Source organism: Rhinatrema bivittatum, chromosome 2 (genome assembly GCF_901001135.1).
Source record: "Rhinatrema bivittatum chromosome 2, aRhiBiv1.1, whole genome shotgun sequence".
NCBI lineage: Eukaryota > Metazoa > Chordata > Amphibia > Gymnophiona > Rhinatrematidae > Rhinatrema > Rhinatrema bivittatum.
In genome coordinates this window covers 449,173,912-449,196,722 of record NC_042616.1, presented here as the reverse complement: position 1 = coordinate 449,196,722, position 22,811 = coordinate 449,173,912, and positions in this window count along the sequence as shown.

Sequence of the window (22,811 nt, the reverse complement as noted above, 5' to 3'; positions counted from 1 at the left end):
ACTTGAGACTGGAACGAGCAGGCTGATGAACAGGACTGGGAACTGGAACCAGACTAGAACAGTAGACAGGAACTGTAGCAAGACTCGGATACTGGAACCAGGCAGGAACTGTAGCAGGCAGGCAGGAACGGAGCGAGTACCAAGGCAGCTCACTCCGGGGCACAGAGCAACAGGGAACCAGTTGGTAAGCCCGTTGCAAGGCGAAGACTGAGTGTCCGTGGCCGGCTTATCAAGGCCGCGCTGTCTGACGTCAGGAACTGGGCGGAGTCACCACTGGCGGGAAACGGCCTAGAAAAGCGCCCAAGAGGCGCGCACGTGCGCCTAGCGGCAGGGCGTCCATGGGAGGCTTCCCGGCGGTGCAGCCCTCGCGGGGACGCCGCCGAACAGGCCACGAACTTGGCTAAAAGAAGCAGGAACAAGTCCAGGAACACGGAGGTAGGGGTCTGGTCTCAGCGCTCACGGCCAGAACCGTAACAGTCAGATACCAAGGTGGGTCGTTAGCAATGTAAACAAAAACCTTAGGTATTGTGTATTTATAAAAAATTTTAAAGAAATTCTTATCTCTCTGTTATTAAAGACCTCATAATAGGCTCTACCAGCATTACAGTGCTTTCATAGCCTTATGTATAATTGAAGGCCCAGTCCAAAATTTTTTTAAACTTATTTTTTTATTTTGCAAATAAAAAGTGACTTGTGGTTTTAGGAACTTGTTAAGTACTTTTCTTAGATCTTTAACACTAATGAAAGATCCAACTGGGTCAGTCATAAAATGGTAGGGCCTGATCGCACGTTAAATGGGTCTAACACATGCAATCAAATATCGCAACGCAAGTTAGCATGCAAATTTTAAATCTGTTATGCACGTGGGAGGAGTTAATACAAATTGGGGTCATCTACCATGGAATGCAGTAGATTAACACTGGATTTAACATCAGAAATAACTACACTAGGAGACTGGGCTTCTAAATGGTAGATCCAATTTAATGTGGACAAGTGCAAAATAATGCACGTAGGGAAAAATAATCCTGCCTACAGGTACATGATGCTGGGCTCCGTGTTAGCAGTCACCACCCAGGAAAAGGATCTCTGAGTCCTTGTGGACAATACCTTGAAATCTTCGGCTCAGTGTGCAGCAGCAGACAAAAAGGTAAATAAAATGTTAGCAATTATTTGGAAAGGAAGAGAGAATATCATAATGCCTTCGTATAGATCCATGCTGCAACTACACCTTGAGTATTGTGCACAGTTCTGGTTGCCACATCTCAACAAAAACATCGTGGACATAGAAAAGGGACAGAGAAGGGCAACAAAAACAATAAAGGGGATGGAAAAGCTCCCTTAGGGAGAAAAGCAAAACAGAATAGGGCTCTTTTGCATGAAAAAGAGATGACCTAGAGAAATATGATTGAGATTTATAAAATCATGAATGGGGTGAAAGTGAATACAGAATGGGTATTTATCTTTTCAACAATACTAGAACTAGGGGAAATTAAAAAAAAAATTGTATAAAGTATTTTTTTCACTCAGGGATCAATTTTAAAAGGAGCGGGAGAGCGTCCATCTGCGAGCGGTTCCCGGCGCACGCACATGGATGCGCCGATTTTATAACCTGCGCGCAAGGTTATAAAATCCAATGGCCACGCGTAAACTCTGTGCATGCATGTGCGGGTGGCCCACGACAAGGGTGCGCAAGGGGGGGGATTTTATAACCTACGCGCGGTGACGCAATCAGCCGGTCCACTGTTTCCTCCCAGTCCGCTCCAGTAAAGGAACGAACTGGGAGGGAATTTTCTATTCCTAACCCTACTCTTCCTACCTCTTCCCTTCTCCACCCTGACCCCTACATCTATCCCAGCTATCCCTTATTTTTTCGTTTTGCAACTTACGTCATGCCCCGAGTTGAACTAAGCTGTGCATGCTGGCCAGCTGCCGGTGCGCGAGTTGTTGGGACAGCGCAAAATGCTGCTGTCCCGGCCCGACCCTCCCCTCCCTGCCCAGACCACGCCCCCAGCCCGCCCCTTTTGCAGGGACCGGTACTTTGGCACGTAATGGAGGTTACGCGTGTGGCTAGACCCATTCTAAAATGTGTGCAGCACGCACAAGGCCTAGCCATGCACGTAAACCCCATTTTTACGCATGTGGCCCTTTTATGGATTTTAGGTGTAAAGAGACCGCTAAGATAGGTGATCTTATGTATTAGGAGAGGTTTAAAATAAATGTTTTTGTATAAATATATTTAATAAAAAGTCTTTTTGAATACAATTATATAATATATGTCCTCTAGTTGTGTTAGTATTGTATAATATAGATAGAGGTACTGCATGATTATTGTTTACCTTTTAAAATTGAGCCTTCTGTGCACACTGAAGCTAGGGAATCTGTTGCTTAAGAACATGGTCAAGGCAACTAACATAGCTGGGGTACATGAATGGCCTGGACAAGTTCCTGAACGAAAAGTTCATAAAGAGCTATTATCCAGGTAGACTTGGGAAAGACAGCGCTTATCACTGGGCGTGAGATACAAGAAATACCTTAACTATTGTGGATCTAATGAATACCTGTGACCCGGACTGACCACTGTAAGAGACAAAATGCTGGACCTTCTTATATTCTTATAGAACTCTAAACTTCCTTCATTTCTTCTGCTTTTTTTTAGGATTATTAACTGTAATCGTAAGACACTGCCTCTAACAAGTTCTATATTAGTGTTTCACTCTGTTACTACTATTTTCTTAAGAACGTCCTTTCAATTTCAAGGGGATTAGGTGAGAAAAATCCTTTCTCCAGTTCTCTCTCATTCAGCGGAAACTGCTCTCCCAAGCACATACCCTGCCCTCTATCCCATACATCAAGCTAAATCCTGCTTCCATGCCTTTTCCCTATTTACACCATTCTGTAGAATCAGTTGCTCCTGACATCCATAATTCTTCCTGTCTTACCCCTAGATTCATCAAAATGCTATACATATAGCAGAAATAGCACCAGCAATAAAACAAAAAATGGGCATGATTAGGCTATTTCCTAGCTTCCACAAAGTGTGATCCTGTGTCACGTCATTTTACGCAGCATGCTAGAGACTGCATTGTACAAACCAACTCCTCTTGTTGTACACCTTTCATCGATTCAAATGATAGAAATTCTTCAGTGGTTTCAAATTTGAGGTTAATTCCTCTGACTGTGTACGTAACATCACCCCTCCCCCCACAACCACCCTGAGTTCAATGTGCCCATCTACAGAGCTAGATATATAGAGTCCTATTTCTCTTAATAAAGAGTGCATTCTCTCTCTCTCTCTCTCTCTCTCTCTCTCTCTCTCTCTCTCTCTCTCTCTCTCTCTCGCTGCATGATAACATTCTAACTATCCAATCTTATTTTTCATACTTCTGACATTTGCATACACACTTTAAAGTAGTTTTATTTGTATTTCTAATTTTATAGGTACCCACAGCCAGCTTATTATCAGACAATACAGGCAGATTGGAGTCATTTTTATCGACATGCTTGTATTTAAATATATCTGGGGTTTTTTTTCAACTTTGACAACCACCTCTCTTTTGGGACATTTTAACTTACTTGCAGGCCGATACAGTACAGTGTGCTCCGGCGGAGTGCACTGTTAACCCGCGTTTGGACGCGCGTTTTCGACGCGCTAACTTTACCCCTTATTCAGTAAGGGGTAATAGCGCGTCAAAAACGTGCGTCCAACCACCCCCCCTCCCCTGTACATATTACCTGAAGCTAATAGCGCCCGCAACATGCAAATGCATGTTGATGGCCCTATTAGTTCTTCCTGCGTGATACAGAAAGCAAAATGTGCAGCAAAGCCACACATTTTACTTTCAGAAATTAGCGCCTACCCAAAGGTTGGCGTTAATTTCTGCCGGTACCGGGAAAGTGCACAGAAAAACAGTAAAAACTATCTGCAGTGAAAACTGCTTTTCTGTGCACCCTCCGACTTAATATCATGGCGATATTAAGTCGGAGGTCCCAAAAATTAAAAATAATTAAAAAAAAAAAATTTAAAATCGGCCCGCAGCTCGCGGGTTGAAAACCGGAAGCTCAATTTTGCTGGCTTCTGGTTTCCGAACCCATGGCTGTCAGCGGGTTTGAGAACCGACGCCGGCAAAATTGAGCGTCGGCTGTCAAACTCGCTGACAGCCGCTGCTCTGTCAAAAAAGAGGCGCTAGGGACACACTAGTGTCCCTAGCACCTCTTTTTACTGCGGGCCCTAATTTGAATAATTTTTTTTTCTGAATCGCTCGTTCTCCCGCGATTTTTACTGTATCGGCCTGTATGTTTGCCAGTATCCTTTGAAGATACTTCCATCCAAACCATGCGCTGTTGAGAAATTGTTGGCATTCCCCCATGTTCTAGTTTAAAAGCTGTTCTATCTACTTTTAAAAATTAGCACCACCAGCCTGGTTTCACTATGTTTAAGATGGAGCCTCTCCCATTGGAATAAGCTCCCCCATCCCCAGAATGTTCCTCAGTTCCTAACAAACCTAAAACCCTCTTCCCTGCACCATCATTTCATCCATACACTGAGACTTTGTAGTTCAACCTGCTTCTGGGGTCCTGCAAGTAAAATGGGCAACATTTCTGAGAATGCAACCCTGGAGGTTCTGGGTTCCAATTACCTACCTAAGGGACAAAATGTAGCCTCCAGAATCTCCTGCATGCACCATCCTATGTCATTTGTACCAACCCATACCATCACAGCGGGCTCCTTTTTGGCACTCTCTAAAATCTTATCTAGATAGCACATGTGTTCTGCTACCTTTGCACTGGGCAGGCAAGTTACTAAGCCATCTTCATGCCCACCAGCCACCCAGCTATCTACTTTCCTAATGACTGAATAACCCACTACAAGAGCCATCCTAAGCTCTTTCCTCCTGGACACAGATCCCTGGAGACACATCCTTGGTAAAAGAGGATAAAGCATCACCTGAAGGGCAGGCTCTATCTATCGGATCAATTCCTGCCATACTAAGTGATAGTCTCCAGCCAGGTGACCTTGTTCCTCCAGTGCAGTACAAGGGCTGCTAGACTGGAGTTGGGACCACTTTACTGTGTCCCTGAAGGTCTCCACTATATACCTCCCTGTCTGCCCCAGCTCTTCCAGGTTTACCACTCTGGCCTCCAGAAATTGGACTCATTCTCTGAGAGCCGGGAGTTCTTTGCACCAGATTCACACACATAACCTCTCACCAACAGGTTGGTAATCAGAAATGTAGCTCTTGGTGTAAAAGACTGGTTATCTCACATCTCGTTGCTGGATTTCTATCTGCATCTTAATTTGCTGATTTGATAAAGTTTTAAAGGCTGATTAAGGAGTAGGTATGTTGTTAAATGTGATTAAGATTTTTTTTTAATTTATTTAATAGGTATCTTTTAAAATCTATGGTTTTTAAATTTGATAACTAGGTGATTAATGTTAATTAGTGAATGACCAGCAACAGGATTTAAATTAGCCAGTCACTAAAATCAGGGTTAATTGAATGTTATTTTAAATATCTAATTGATTTATTTTGAAGACTTTCCTCCTAGTTATTTAAAAGTCTTAGGTATTAGTGAAGTGCATTTGTTTGAAAACAAATGTTAATCTGAAATGAATTAGGCATTTTCATTTCAGTTTGTTTTTCCCTGAAATGAATGCACAATCCCCTCAAAAATCTTGAAAAGCTTTTTTCATTCTTTTTAGAAATTAGTGCGTACTGTTTTCAAATACAGATAAAAATGAAAAATATAAAACAAATGCCCACAAAAGGCCCACAAAACAAAACATAAACAAATAAAAAATGATCCAACAGGCAATCAAGAGCTTATATAACATAATAAAAATCCAGGATCAGATGGCATGCCTGCCTGATGAGTTTATTAGACAAATACAGTTAAATAAACTTGTAAAATAAATTACATGGAATATCTGTAGCAGGAAGGTAACACAATAAAAAGGCTAGAAGATATCTTTTATGGACATATTAAAAATCATTAGACTGTTTTATTCCCTGTTTTCATCTATATTAGCTGTGTGTTTCAGATGATATAAGCCAACAAATTAATTCCAATTAAAATAAACATAGCCTATTAGCCTGGAAATAGAGCAGGACTTGACATGTTAACATCACAATTTGTTTGGCTTAATGTTTATAATATGGAATGTATCATCTCATCTAAAAAAAAAAAAAAAATGTTCATATATTCTGGCGTCTTTAGCAGATGCTCATATCTCGACCCAGTTTGATACTGTTATCCTCCTGGGATAAAAGAGAAAAGACAGTAACATAGTACATATCGGTAAAGAAGAACAATTTGGCCTACCAAGTCAGCACAGTTGCCCCTGCCTTTATTATTCTAGTTATGGAAATCTCCCAGTTTCCCCTACCACACCCACTGCACTAAGGATATCTCCTATCTATACAAGCTCGACTGCTATAGGAAGACTATGCGTTACCCTTTGTTGGAAATGTAATAAAGATAGCCTGCAGTCCTGCTAAGTGAATTACATATCCCCCCTTCCCCTACCAGATTCTACTGCTGGCTCTATGCTGGTTGACCCTATCACATTTCATTCCGGTCGATACAGTTGGAGGTGCTAGCTTTACCCCTTATTCAGTAAGGGGTAATAGCGCGTCGAAAATGTGCAGCCAACCCCCCCCCAAAAAACTAATAGCGCCCGCAACATGCAAATGCATGTTGATGGCCCTATTAGTTATTCCCACGCGATTCAGTAAGTAAAATGTGCAGCCAAGCCGCACATTTTACTTTCAGAAATTAGCGCCAACCCAAAGGTAGGCGCTAATTTCTGCCAACACCGGGAAAGTGATATTAAGTTGGAGGTCCCAAAAGTAAAAAATAATTAAAAATTTAAAAAAAAAATGTAAAATCAGCCCGCGAGTCGCGGATTGAAAACTGGAAGCTCAGTTTTGCCGGCGTCCAGTTTCTGAACCCGTGGCTGTCAGCGGGCTCAAGAACCAACACTGGAAAAATTGAGCGTCAGTTGTCAAACCCGCAGACAGCTGCCGCTCCTGTCAAAAAGGAGGCGCTAGGATTGCGCGCCAGGACATTGGCCTGTGCGCGCGCCGGGAGAGCGGGCGCTCACCCGCTCTCCTGCGTTTCTTTCTGTATCGGCCTGATTGTGAGCACAAAGCAATTATACTGCCACTCTCTAAAAGTTGGTTTTCTGGTGTCCCCTTTTTAGGCCTCTTTTTGTTTTACACCAAGGGGACTGAGGCATGACGAAAAGAGGATTGTCATATTCAGTTTAGTTTGTACTATTTTGAGGCCGCTGTGTGACTGTGCTAGTTAGTCACTAAATATACCCGGCTATCTTAAAGTTAGCCGGATAACTTATCCAGCTAACTTTAGGACAGCCCAAGGCCTGACCAGAGTTAGCCAGATAAATTAACTGGCTAACTCTGAATATCAGATTTAACTGGATAACTCATCCAGCTAACTCAACTCTGTTACGTGTGCCGCCCGTAGCACCCCCGCAGCATGGCCCTCTCACCTCTTCAGATGGTCTCCAGCTCCTGGCTCCTCTTCGCTGGCGGCGGTGGGCCGCCACCTCCGACTTCGGGTTCCCTCTGGTGCCTCCAGCCCTGCCTCACCACCCAGTGTTGCTAGCCAAGATGTCCCTGTTCGTCGGGCCTCTCCACGTGGCCCACGGAGAAACGCCGCCATCAGCGCCGCACCCCTTCCTAGGCGCGCGAGTATCATTGATTCTTTTAAAGGGCTCGCGGTGGGAACCTGGCCGTGGACCAGGATGCTGACGTCAGACTCTTCAGCGTATAAAAGCCCAGGCCTCGCTCCATAGCATTGCCTTTGCAACAGGTCTCCTTGTACTCCAAGTACTCATTGCTGATCCTAGATTTGTCTCATCGCGTGTTCCTGCTTTCCTGTGGTTCCCGCACCATTTTTGAAGATGGCGCCGGCCATCCAGTGCTCCCTCCATGTGACAGGGGCCGGCCAATGGCACGGATACCCTGTCACATGGTAAGGGCAAAGGCCATCGGCGCCATTTTTATTAGTGGCAGCCGACGGCCCGGGAGTGGGAGATTGCTCCCGGGACTCCCACTGGACCACCAGGTACCTGTAAAATGTTTTTAGGGGGGGTCGGTAGGGTGGGGGAAGCAAAGGGATTAGTTTTAAAGGGTCGGGGTGGGTTTTTTGTTTATCGGCTCGGGCGCAGCCAATAAACAAAACCGCGATCAGGCCTGATGAAAAAAAAACCCACATGCGAATCGGAACCGGAATCCGAACCGATTCCGGTTCCGATTCACAACTCTAATTTGTATCCCGGTATAGCAGTGTCCCATTGGTTATCCTCCTTCCACCATGTCTCTGAGATGCCAATTAAATCTATGTCATCATTCATTGCTGACCACTCTGATTCTCCCATCTTACTTCTTAGACTTCTGGCATTAGCATACAAACATTTCAAAGTGTGTTTTTTGTTTGTATTTTCATTATGCTTTCTAATTGATAGAGATAAATTGGAATCTTTTAGCTCAGGTGAGTTTTTAATTACAGGCACTTGGATTACTTTTCTTATTAATGGAACCTCAATGTTGGGATGCCCACTTACTCATCTCTGGGACAAGGTACTTTCCAATGCAGAAAAGTAGAGACCCTACCCTAGCCTGCTCCCAGACAAGACTACTAACAAAAGTAACTGTCAGTAGGGGTCTCTACCCCCTTGTTAGACTACTCCATTCCATGGACTCTTAGATATGGAGAGATCCATATTCAATCACTGGGCGGATTGCAAAATTAGCCAGATAAACTTAAAGGTAGATTTTAATAGCTGCGCACACATGGACGCGCCAATTTTATAACATGCGAGCATTTATGCGCACGTTATAAAATCGGCTAGCTGCAAGTACATGCGCACACAATTTTAAATTGATGCGCGCATGTGCGCGTGAATCCTGTCTCAAGCAAGTAAGGGGGGAAATATTAGTAGGTATGCGCAGTGACGTGATAGGCCAATTTCCCAGTTCACCCCAGTAAAGGAGCTGACTTGCTAAACCCCTTACCTAACTTGCTTCCCTTTTACCCTACTAGCCCCGACCCCTAAAACCCCGCCAATTAGCCTTTTTTCTTTTTTTCACTACTTACATCCTGTTCATAGCAGAAGCAAGTTACATGGTAGAGGGATTGCGGCATGGGCTAGAGCGCGACAGTGACTTAATGGGTGCAGTTGCAGCCCTCCCATGCCCAGCCCAGACCACGTCCATTCCAGCCCCTTTTTGTCAAATCTTTTTTATCTGCGTATCGGGAGATACATGCGTGGCCATGGGCCTTTTAAAATCTGGGCTGAGTCACTCGCATATATCCCGGTTTTGTCACGCATAGCGCTTTTAAAATCCGCCCTTAATCCGGCTAACATTGGAGATAAATTCAGTAGTGCAGTTGCACTAATGAATATAGATGGCTATCTTAAAGAAAGCCAGATAAGTGTATCTGCTAACTTCAGGATGGTTCAATGGCATGAACAGAGTTAGCCGGATATGTTACCTGTCTAACTCTGAATATCAGACTAACAGGTCGATCCAGTAAGGCCGCGGTAGAAACAGTGCGGCAGTGTCAGGCGCACCCTTCCTCCCCGTACCCACAGTTCTCTTCACTAACTCCCCGATACTCTCCTCTAATCGCATGCAAATGCATGCCGCGGCTTTAAAGCGGTAGGGAAGGGTTATGGCCGCGTAACCCATTTTACTGTATAGGCGCTTAATACAGCGCCTATACAGTAACCAGGGTGCGACGGTACCTGTCATTTCAAATGTCATTTCAAATGGCATCTGGAATGACAGGAACCAGGAAGTGTAAAAAAACACGAAAAGTCTTTGTTGCTTCGTCGCTGTGTCTCTCCTCCCGGAGCAGGGCGCGAAAGCAGCCTTGCTCCGGGAGGAGGTGAGGCACAGCGGCGAAGACAGACGGGAGAGGAGAAAAAGCAGAGCCGAGCAAAGCGAAAGCGTGCAGCAAGCCGGCGAAATAGACCTGCGAGCAGAGGCAATAGCAGCGGTTCGGTAAGCCTGGCACCCTCCTTGATGTAGTACGTCCCGGATGCCCCCCCCCTCCCCAGCGCGCCCGCCACTACCCCTTTCATCAGCTGCATCCACTGCGACCCGGCAGTCCCGTGAGGCCTACAAAAAAAAAAAAAAATCCCCGGCTCCCGCGCCCCCGCACTGGCCCACCGACTCTACCCCCCCCCCCCTCCTCCCGATCGGGAGGTAGGCGGCGGCGACGAAAACCAAAGCAATTTTTTTTTTTCAAAAAGCAACATCACACATTGCATAAAATTATTTCTCCAGCCTTAAAGCGACTTACTTTTGGGATCTGTCAAGTAAGTCGCAAAAGTAACTTACTTTTCTGAAGCCATCACGATCGTAGCTCAAGACGAAGATGGCCGCCTGCACGGGGGAAAGCGTGCAATTGGCCGCTGAAGACGTGAGGTCACGTCTTCAGCGGCCAATTGCACGCTTTCCCCGTGCAGGCGGCCATCTTCGTCTTCGTCCGGAGGAGCTAAGATCATGTTCCTGATGGCTTCAGAAAAGTAAGTTACTTTTGCGACTTACTTTTGGGATCTTGACAGATCCCAAAAGTAAGTCGCTTTAAGGCTGGAGAAATTATTTTATGCAATGTGTGATGTCGCTTTTTGAAAAAAAAAATTGCTTTGGTTTTCGTCGCCGCCGCCTATCTGCCCGATCGGGAGGAGAGGGGGGGGGGGGGGGTAGAGTCGGCGGGCCAGTGCGGGGGCGCGGGAGCCGGGGATTTTTTTTTTTGTAGGCCTCACGGGACTGCCGGGTCGCAGTTGATGCAGCTGATGAAAGGGGTAGTGGCGGGCTCGCTGGGGGGGGGCATCCGGGACGTACTACATCAAGGAGGGTGCCAGGCTTACCGAACCGCTGCTATTGCCTCTGCTCGCAGGTCTATTTCGCCGGCTTGCTGCACGCTTTTGCTTTGCTCGGCTCTGCTTTTTCTCCTCTCCCGTCTGTCTTCGCCGCTGTGCCTCACCTCCTCTGGGTCGCAGTGGTAGCATGGCGCTGTGAGGGGGGCGAAAGGGTATATACCCATGAACGGATTTGAGTGGGAGCACTCTGTGAAGCGGGACATGCCCGTGAGGGGCATAATGGGTGGATGCAGCTGATGAAAGGGGTAGTGGCGGGCACGCTGGGGAGGAGGGGGGGGGGGCATCCGGGACGTACTACATCAAGGAAGGTGCCAGGCTTATTGTTTTATTGTGTTTGATTATCTTAAGCGGTGTCGATGGATTTGTTACACAGTCCTAACTCCTTCTAGGGGGAGGCGGTAAAGTAGCAGGTTAAGGCCGCGGCAAAACAGCGCGTTCCTAAGGAGATAATATCAGCGCCCGTTACAGTATCGGAGGGGAATAGCTAATTCCTTCATTATACAGCTTTTTCGTTCATTTACATGCTGGGTGCGGAAAGGGTTAGGTGTTTATTTTAGGAAGCGCTAAGGACGCGTGAAACTGGAGACTGTATCGCTGGATGGCCTTACTCATCTGTATTGTGCGCTCCCAGCATGTTACAGACGGGCAATCTTTAACTGCACGTTACTGGATCAACCTGTTAGCTGGATAACTTAGCTGGCTAACCTAACTCCTAACTTACGAAGTAACTGGATAAATGGCTCTGAATATGGACCTCAGAATACATTATTGCAGTCCCTGTACTAGAGACAGTAAATTTAGTGGGGAATCCAAGAGGCCTCTACAAAACAAAAGCAAATGCACCCATCTGTTTTCTCATTCTAGTCATCTGTCGCCATTTCGAATTAGCCCTTTCTGAGGCCGATGCAATACCGTGTGCTAGCCACTGTGCACTGCATAAAACACGACTGGATGCACGTTTTGGACATGCATCTATAATCCCCGATCCAATATAGGGATTAGTGCATCCAACACACGTGTCCAAATCACCGCGTTGCTAATAGCGCTCATAAGAAATAGACAAACTGGGTCAGACCAAGGGTCCATCAAGCCCAGCATCCTATTTGCAACAGTGGCCAATCCAGGATACAAGTACTCAAACATTAAGTAGATCCCATGCTGCTGATACCAGTAATAGTGACTATTTTCTAAGGCAACTTGATTATTTATTTATTTATTTAACATTTTTATATACCGAAATTCATGTAGCAAAAGTTACATATCAATTCGGTTTACATTATAACATTAAACAAGCAAGACAGAGTGCAATTACATCGAACAGGAGGATAAACTTGGATCAAGTAACTGGGGATTAAAGAAACAAGAAGTTACAATAAATAATGTAGTACTCGAAAGGATCTGGCTAAATATACAGAAGACACGTTACAAGGTGCGCATATTTGGGAAGATTTAGGGTAAAATTATTGGTGTGGATAGAAGGCTTGTTCGAATAGCTAAGTTTTGAGTCTCTTTTTAAAGACGATAGGGCAAGGTTCATTCCGGAGGTCTGGTGGTAGAGAGTTCCATTGCGCGGGGCCTGCTGTGGATAGAGTGCATTTCTTTAATGAGGAATTGATGGTTGGGGCGAGGAGAGTATCTTTATAGGCTGTTCTCATCGTTAATTGCTATTAATTGATTAATAGCAATTAATGGACTTCTCCAATACTTTTTTAAACAAAGCTACACTAACTGAACTAATCACATTCTCTGGCAACAAATTCCACCGCTTAATTGTGCGTTGAGTGAAAAAGAATTTTCTCTGATCAGTTTTAAATGTGCCACATGCTAACTTCATGGAGTGCCCCCTAGTCCTTCTATTATCTGAAAGAGTAAATAACTGATTCACATCTACCTGTTCTAGACCTCTCATGATTTTAAAGACCTCTATCATATACCTCCCTCAGCCATCTCTTTTCCAAGCTCAACAGCCCTAACCTCTTTACCTTTTCCTCATAGGGGAGCTGTTCCATCCCCTTTATCATTTTGGTTGCCCTTCTCTGTACCTTCTCCAGTGCAACATTATATTTTTTGAGATGCAGCGACCAGAACTGTACACAGTATTCAAGGTGCGGTCTCACCATGGAGCAATACAGAGGCATTATGACATTTTCAATTTTATTCACCAGTCCCTTCAAAATAATTCCTAACATTCTGTTTGCTTTTTTTGAGTGCCGCAGCACACTGAGCAGAAGATTTCAATGTATTATTCACTATGATGCCTAGATCTTTTTTCTGGGTGGTAACTCCTAATATGGAACCTAACATAGTGAACCTACAGCATGGGTTATTTTTCCCTATATGCAACACCTTCCACTTGTCCACATTAAATTTCATCTGCCATTTGAATGCCCAATCTTCCAATCTCGCAAGGTCCTCTTTCAATTTATCACAATCCATTTGTGATTTAACTAATCTGAATAATTTTGTATCATCTGCAAAGTTGATTACCTTACTCATTGTATTCCTTTCCAGATCATTTATAAATATACAAGCCGTTAAGCCCGTTAAAACGGGCAACATCCCTCTGTCTCTCACCTCCCCCTCATTCTCTCTCCCCTACCTCCCTCATTCTCTCTCCCCTACCTCCCTCCCACCCACTCACCCACTCCTCCCCAGCCTCCCTCTCCTCTCACTCAGTCCCTCCCTCCCACTCAGTCTCACTCACACTCAGTCCCACTCACTCTCCCTCAGTCCCACTCCCTCAGTCCCACTCACTCCCTCCCTCTCCCTCAGTCCCGCTCACTCCCCCTCACTCAGTCCCTCCCCCTCACTCCCTCCCCCTCACTCAATCCCTCCCTCTCACTCAGTCACTCCCTCCCACTCTCTCTCTTCGTCCCTCCCACTTAGTCCGTCCCTCCCTCCCTCTCTCTCTCTCCTCCCTCCCTCGCTACTGGCCGCTGCCGCTACCGCCGCCGCCCGCCACCGCCGCCCGCCGCTACCGCCTCCGCTGCCGCCCGCTACCGCCGCCGCCGCCCGCCCCCGCTGCCGCTACCGCCGCCGCCCGCTACCGCTGCCGCTACCGCCGCCCGCTACCGCCGCCGCTGCCGCCCGCTACCGCTGCCCGCTGCCGCTGCTACCACCGCTGCCGCCATGTTTTTTGGTTTTTTTTGACGCTGCCTAAGACTGACGTGCTCGCCCGCACATGCGCAGTAGAGCTGCTCTCTACTGCGCATTTGCGGGCACGTCGGTCAAGCTTCATTTATCTAGTTAGATTAAAAAGCACTGGTTCAAGTACAAATCCCTGAGGCCCTCTACAGCTTAACCTTTTCCACTGAGAAAATTGACCATTTAATCCTACTCTCTGTTTCCTTTCTTTTAACCAGTTTGTAATCCACGAAAGGACATCATCTCCTAACACATGACTTTTTAGTTTTCTTAGAAGCCTCTCATGAGGAACTTTGTCAAACGCCTTCTGAAAATCCATATACACTACATCTACTGGTTCACCTTTATCCACATGTTTATTAACCCCTTCAAAAGAATGAAGCAGATTTGTGAGGCAGGACTTGCCTTGGGTAAATTAATGTTGACTATGTTCCATTAAACAATGTCTTTCTATATGCTCTGTGAATTTGATCTATAGAATAGTTTCCACTGTTTTTCCAGGCACTGAAGTCAGGCTCACTGGTCTATAGTTTCCCAGATCACCCCTGGAGCCCTTTTTAAATATTGGGGTTACATTGGTCACTCTCCAGTCTTCAGTTAAAACGGATGATTTTAATGATAGGTTACAAATTTTAACTAATAGATCTGAAATTTCACTTTTGAATTCTTTCAGAACCCTGGGATGCTACCATCCAGTCCAGGTGATTTGCTACTCTTAAATTTTTTCAATCTGGCCTACTACATCTTCCAGGTTCATAGTGATTTGGTTCAGTTCATCTGAATCATCACACTTGAAAACCATTTCCAGATCCGGTATCTCTCCAACATACTCATAAGTAAACACAGAAACAAAGAATTAATTTAGTCTTTCTGCAATGGCCATATCTTCCCTAAGAGTCCCTTTAACCCTTCAGTTATCTAACAGTCTAACTGAATCCCTCACAGGTTTCTTGCTTTGAATATATTTAGAAAAGTTTTATTATGACTTTTTGCCTCTACTGCCAACTTCATTTCAAATTCTCTCTTAGCATGCCTTATCAATGTTTTATACTTTACTTGACAATGCTTATGCTTTTTCCTGTTTTCTTCAGATGGATCCTTCTTCCAATTTTTGAAGTATGTGTTTTTGGCTAAAATAGCCTTTCACCTCACCTTTTAACCATGCCAGTAATCATTTTGCCTTCCTCCCACCTTTCTTAATGCAAGGAATGCATCTAGAATGAACTTCTAAGATTGCATTTTTAAACAATGTCCACCCCTGTTGTACACTTTTAACCTTTGCAGCTGCACCTTTCAGTTTTTTTCGAATTATTTTCCTAATTTTATCAAAGTTTCCCTTTGAAAATTTAGTGTTAGAGCTATAGATTTACATATTGTCCTCCTTAAAATCATTAGTTCAAATTTGATCATCTAATGATCACTATTGCCAAGTGGCCCCACCACCGTTACCTCTCTCACCAAATCCTGCATTCTACTAAGAATTAAATCTAAAATAGCTCCCTCTTTCATTGGTTCCTGAACAAATAGCTCCATGAAGCAGTCATTTATTCCATCCAGGAATTTTATGTCTCTAGCATGTCCTGATATTACATTTACCCAGTCAATATTGGGGTAATTAAATTATTACTGCACTGCAAAATTGGTTAGCTTCCCTGATTTCTCTTAGCATTTCATCATCTGTCTGACCATTTTGACCAGGCTGACGGTAGTATACTCCTATCACTATACTCTTATCCAGCAACCATGGGATTTCCACCTATATAGATTCTACTGAGCATTTAGTCTCTTGTATGATCTTTATCCTGTTGGACTCTATACCCTCCTGGACATAAAGTGCCACACCCCTACCAAGTTGATCCTCCCTATCATTGTGATATAATTGGCACCCTGATAGAGCATTGTTCCATTGGTTATCCTCTTTCCATCAGGTCTCTGAGATGCTAATTATGTCTATTTCATCATACACTCTAACTCTACCATCTTACTACTTAGACTTCTGGAATTGGCATACAGACATTTCAAAGTATTTTGTTTGTAAAAACAACCTGCTTTTCAATTGACAGAGATAATTTGGAATTCTTTAGCTCAGGGGATTCTTTACTTATAGGCACATGAATTATTTTTGCTTTTATTGGAACCTCTCTGTTGGCATGTCCTAACTCTCCTGTTTTATTAGTATCCTTCAAAGATACATTCTTCTGAACCATGCACTGCTGAGTGACTGTCGGCTTTCCCTCTTGTTCTAGTTTAAAAGTTGCTCTATTTCCTACATGAATTTACATCACATGTGTTATGATTAATAGTGTTTAGGTGGATCCTTGGACACTGTAGCAGCTGATCACTCCCACGGGGGGCAGTCCCGTGAGGGACCACAGTGTCAGGCTAAACTCCGGACAGAGAAACACAGATTTGAATCTTTTATTAAACAGTTTATGGAACCACCAGAGGTGGCAGTAATGAGTAGTGGTTGCAGAGCCCGGCTGGGCACGTCTCTCACAGAACGCTGGAACAGTGGATCCTCTGTAGAGCAGTACTGTAGTGGAAAGAGACTGAGAGTTATGAGCACACAATAAGATTAGCATTCAGAGTCCCAAATAGAATAGGAGAGCTCCGAGACAGGGAGAGCAGGCCCTCAAGGAGTGAGTACCTGATCCCTTAGAGTAGAGAGACTCAGTAGCGTGGTACTCACTAGCAGTAGCAAAGATTCCACTAGATGAGAGGTCTGGCACCGGAGCAGAGAGCAGGCCCTCGAGGAGCGAGTACCTGATTCCGGCGAAGCAGTACTGTAGAGAGATGTTTTCTGTACTCACTGATGGTGACTATAAGTTAGTTCTTCCAAGTAGAAGGGTAGAGGTTGCAGGCAGCGACACAGGGAACATGGGCCCTCGAGGAGCGAGTACCGGTTTCCTAATAGCACCTGAAAGAAGCAGAGCGGCCCCCGAGGAGCGGGTACTCCGTTAGTGACCGCGAAGGGTAGCAAGAGTTCCAGATAGCACTGGAGTGGCAGAGTAGCTTAGGAACAGAGAGCGAATCCCATCTGTAAGAATCCTGTTGCTAACTCAACGAGCTAGCAAATACTGTAGGCAGATATACCCTGGAGTCGTGACGTCAGAACAGGGGGACGCCCCTGAAATTCGCGCCAACGTGAAGTTAAAGATGAGGGCGGCGTGTGCACACATGCCCTAGAAGTACCTTGAAGGAGAATGGCGGGAGGCAGCACCAAAGCCAGTCCGGGGATGCCGGAGAGAACAGCAAGCAGGCGCCATGGCCGCCATCAGTCCAAGGTGAGCGGAAGGAGCCGCAAGTAGAGAGAGGTAGGCGGGGCGAAGCCGTTGAAGACTGATGGATGTAACAACATGTAAATTCATGTAGATGATGCTATTAGCTAATCCCTGTTATCCAATAAATTTTCCACATGGCCAATGCGCCCTTGCAACGTGAAAAATGTTACGCCTACTTTCTATGATTCCTCCTAATAGTATCATTGTGATACTGAGTAGGAGGAACCAAATAAAGCAGTATTTAGTTTAAAAAAAATATTTTTGAAAAAAAAAATTTTTGGACGCCCAATACGCACACAAGATACACAATCCAGGCTATGCTGTAGTGGGAGAAAACGGATGCTCATAGATTGAGCGTCTGTTTTCCAAATCCACTTGACAGCCATCTTTCCTGTGTGCCCAATGCCAAGGAGGTGTTAGGGATGAACATTTTTTCCTAGTGCCTCCTTTTTAGTGCAACCCCTCATTTAAATATTGATTCATGCACCCAAGAGTGGTGGCTGGGCGCACGTTAGGAAAATGGGCGCTCAACACAGCGCCTATTTTCTGCACACAATTATTGCTTCAGCCCCTATGTTTCTTACTTTCTGCCCTCCTCTTTTCTTTCTTCTCCCTCTCCCCTCCCCCAAACGTCCAGCTTCCTCTCTCTTTCATTTCTTCCCTCAGCAAGGCCAAACGAAGCACTTTTAATGTACAGTAATGTAAGTGTACAGTTCCCAGGAGAAGCAGCACTTTAAGATGAACTTCTCAAGACTTATCTTCATATACGGAAGTTATACCCCAGTAGATACTGGCGAGAAGAGTTAATTTAAAATCTCAAAATTGCTTGAGCTCCCAGAATACTAATAGGAAAGTATCTAGCTGCTGGACTGTGCAAGATCCAATATTTCTACTTTGGGGCAGCAGTTAAAGGATTAGCAGTTCTTAGCTGTCTGAAATGATTTTACCAGTTTGATCCGGGATAAGGCACAGTCATTTCATATGCCCCAACTCCATTGGAGGAAACTATATTTCTAATTCTGTTCAAGCAGCAGCAGCAGATTAGCTCTTTCAAAATATCTGTTGGGCCCTTTTTTTAAGTATAGTTCTCCCTACTTATCTTTTGTTTTTCTTCATATCTTTTTTTTATTTTCTGGCTTTTCTTTATTATTTATCTTTGCATTCTTTGACTCTTTGTGTGAATCTTTAAATGCATCAGCTTCTGTGCAATGCTAATCCCCATCCACTGACTTCAAGTTGCTTTCTTGCTTCACACTTAGTTTCTTGTACTTTCCTTATTTACTTTACAGCTACCTACATACAGAATGCTTGAAGAGTGAGTGGACTGCTCCTCTCTGTAGAAACCATGGATGCCTCAATTGGCCTCCAAGGGTCAGTTAGGGAGTACTGAATGTACTAGGATATCAGTTCTCACCACAAATGCAGCCACCAGCATTTTTGGTAGCCATACTGAAATTCTCTCAAAACCCTTATTAATATTAGCAGATTCTTTCATCAGTGATGGTCACACACACAAAAAAAATGTTGAATCACTGCATTGTGCATGTGCAGTAAGCACGCACTGCTGCTCCTGAACTGCTCCCCACACCTGAATGAAATATACTTTCATGCATTATCAACATGACAGTGATGTACTGATAAAGGAAGAGTTATCCTCATGCGCTCCAAAAACAAAACTTCTAAACTTCTTCAAGGATTCTGATCACGTCTATCAGTAGAAGAACAGCCAGTAACATCAAAAGATTACCACGTGGCCTCAACAATCAGCATGAGGCACAGACCCCATCAATCTGACCAACATCCCAAATCTTGCATGTGTACACATACCTGTTACAACCAATACTCAAAGATCCTAAACCAGAACCAGTTGGATACACTTGACCAGTGACCTGAAGATTAACATTTATATAATTAATTGCTAGTAGATTAGCAAGTTACTAAAGGCCTCGTTTACAAAACTCTGACCACTGAAAATGATATACCATTTGTTAGCCCTATATTAATTTGACAAACAGTACTACTTGCCATTGTTTTGATGAGTTCGGACTGTGATTCTTTTTGTTTTACTAGGAAAAAGGTAAAAAACTGCCCTGTACTTCAATGTTAAGATGAGATTTCAACATTTGTTTCAGAGAAATGATTCAATTTCTTCTCTATAGCAAAGGCCACAAAGGTTCTCAGAATGTAAAGTTTAGCCAGAAGCCTGTAAAAAGCAAGGATTTTTTTCATATGCCATTGTGTAAAAAAAAAAAAAAAAAGAAAAGTGTTTATTTAAAGGACCATCACGATGGACAAAGAAAACACTTTTTTTTTTGTAAGAGATATGTTGTGGATTCCGGCGTACTAGCTGAAAAAAAGCAAATGCAACTAAAGAGGAGATCTCTGACTTAGTTGCAAGTAAAAATAATCAACTTCTTGCCTTTTCTATAAAGTTGTAGAGTATAGCCTATGCATTTTAAGATTAAGGGGACCACAGATACCGTTGGTAATACAAAGATGTGCAATAAACTAGCTTGGGTACTGTAGACAGTAAAGGATTCAGATACTTTGTCCTTTGCATATACAGTGTCTCGACAGAACTCGGAGATCTCTGGGGATGATGATACTGAAGATTCTCACAAAGAAAAATGCCGTCTGATGGGAATACGTTTATGATTTTTTACAATAGTTAACTTCCACCCAAGCTACGTTCATTCCATGTTATGCTCGGGCTTGTGGACTCTTGGCCGACAAGAGGGTGGTGTACCTTTCGGAGGGTCCGTAGGCTCTCTTGTCGGGTGGCGAGGCAGAACAGGAGGCGGGACCAGCTGACCCTTGGCACTGGAGGCTGAGGCGAATACAGAGGCGATGAAAAGACGAGATGAGGCGCTGTGTTCTTCACCACTGGTGGTCTGCGGTCCCCCCGGGAGGAGCCCATAGGGACCCGACCGCTGGGACTTAGGTGGACCTATTGAGGTCAGAGCAACGGTGCAAAGGCCAACTGGAGCTTCGCCCTGGAAGCCCGCGGTCCCCCCAGGAGGAGCCCGTAGGGACCCAGGCCGCTGGGACTTAGGTGGGCCCTTGGAGACGGAGTCTTGAGGGAGTCCTAGGTCGAGTGCCAGAGGATCGTCGCTCACCAGTCCGAAGTCGTGCACCAGAGAATCACCGTTTGCCAATCCAAAGTCAGGAACCAGAGAATCACCGTAAGCCAATCCGAAGTCAGGAACCAGGAAGACAAAGCAGAAGCCAAGCTCAAAGAACTCACCGAAGCAAGCGGACTGGACAAAGCTCACAGGAGACATTGCCGAGTCAAGGAATGAGCAGAGGAAGCCTCCCAATATACTTCCTCTGCTCTGGATCATTGGAAACAGGTGAGTCTAGTTAAAGGGACCAGGTCCCTTTAAATGCAAATGAGTTGACGGTGGCCATCTTGGATCTCATGGCGGCGGCCATCTTGATCTCCCCGGTGGAGGAGAGACGCCGCTGAGGGAAGGAGGACGGCTTCCCCTGCAGCGGGCAGCACGGCCCGAGTCGGAGCCCTCCCCCGGGGCTTTCATGGTGCTGAGAGGCAGGTAGGGGAACGCGGTCGTGGGGCGCCACGGCCACGGAGCACAACATTCCATAAGAAAGTTCAAGTTTTCTTATTCACACAAGCCTTTTCTGCTGCTGTTAATTGAATTTGTACTATGTTTTTTCATTTGTGACTATTTGGTGATCTGTGATTGCAGAATGTTGGTTTTCGTATGTACATGCATTTACATATTTGTTGCATTCTGCTGAGAACAAGATATTCAGATTAATGGACTATAAATGTTTTAAAATAAATGCTATTTTTTTTTTTACATAACATGAAAAACACATGCCAGTTTTGAGAATGTTTCTTCATCATTGCAGACAAAGGTCATCTTTACTTTGTCCTGTTGTGCTTGATAGATTATGTCCTAATAACTTATCCAACTCTTCACTCTTATAGTGAAGTTCCTGATACTATGAACTTTTCCCGATATCCTGCTAATGTTTTTCAATGGAGAAAAACCCACTGCAGTAAAATACGACTCTTTTTACTGAGACTGGATGGTGCAAGGGAGTTGACAAGATTACAGAGTCTATCACTTCTACATTACTGGGTCAAATGTGGCTCAGATCGGTAGTAACGATACATCATCATCATCATCATCTGAAAGCTGCCTGGTTTCCTATGAGAAATTAGTTTCTGGTCTCAGTCCGTCCAGTTTCCTGTTGTTCACATCACTAAAACAATCATCACCATTTGTCACTACTTGGCAACCTTCCTGGCAGTCTTAGCATAGAGACAAAAGACTGAAGAGGCATGGAGACTAAATTCCCCTTTCATATTTAGGGATGGGCCCTCCAGGGCAAGACCGAGGTACACCTGTTGGGTAATATAGACGAGCTACTGCCCATTCTGCACCTTTTCTGTAGATAAATGAATAGCTTTGCAGAATGGAAAGGTAGGAGATCAAATGTGAGAGAAATAAATAAATACACTGTTAGTCCAGCATACCTCAAGAGCCTACCTTTCACTATATTTGAAACTCTTTTCACAGTAAAAAAAAAATTCATGTGTACATCTTTGCATGCTTTTCATTTCGGTCCAATAAGTGGTATCACAACCTATAAAGCATTCTGTTTTCTCTAGAGCCAATATGGCTACTAGACCTCACTGGGGAGATTGGGTTAATTTAATAAGAACCTAATTTTAACAGCCTCCTTATCTATTTAACTGCTTAACTATCCATACATATTGTGATGGAATCTGTATTCCCCCCAATAATCCTCAGGAGAATAAAGGCTGGCCAAGGAGAGCCTCCAGGACAAGCAGGAAAAAGAAAAAGAGGGAAAACTACAACTCCCAGAATGACAAATGGTCCTGGAGCGGGGAGTCTCCATGACCAGGTAGGGAGGAGATTCCTAATCAACATCCACTGAGCAGCTAATAATGAAGGCGTGGGAACAGAGTGAAAGAAAAGGAGGCGGCGACAGCCAGAAACTGGGCAGCAGCAGAGAGCAGCTAAGGGAGGCAGACAGAAACCAACCTCAAAGGTAAAAGGAGCTTGCCAAAGTGGGTAGATGTGGCTGGGTTTTTGTTGTTTTGAATGATTTGTGAAAGAAAAGAATCTTAGAGAGATGGATATGTTTATCTGGCTATCTTTAGGAGAGGTCCGTAGCCCGACCAGAGTTAGCCATATAGTTTATCCAACTAACACTGCTCTTCCCCAGAACACCTCCCACCCATCCCCAGAACATGCCCCTCTTAGCTAGCTAAATTCTAACTGGATAAGTAGCTGAATATGCCAGTTTTGCCATTTAAACTGATAACTTTTAAGTTATCCTTCTAAATGACTTTTGAATATTGGCCTCATAATTCCCAGCTGCAACATAGCAAAGTGAGACCCGAATGAAACACAGTAATTCCATGCAGTCTGTATCATTTGTGCTATTTTCAAGTTTCAACACATATTAATGTGGCA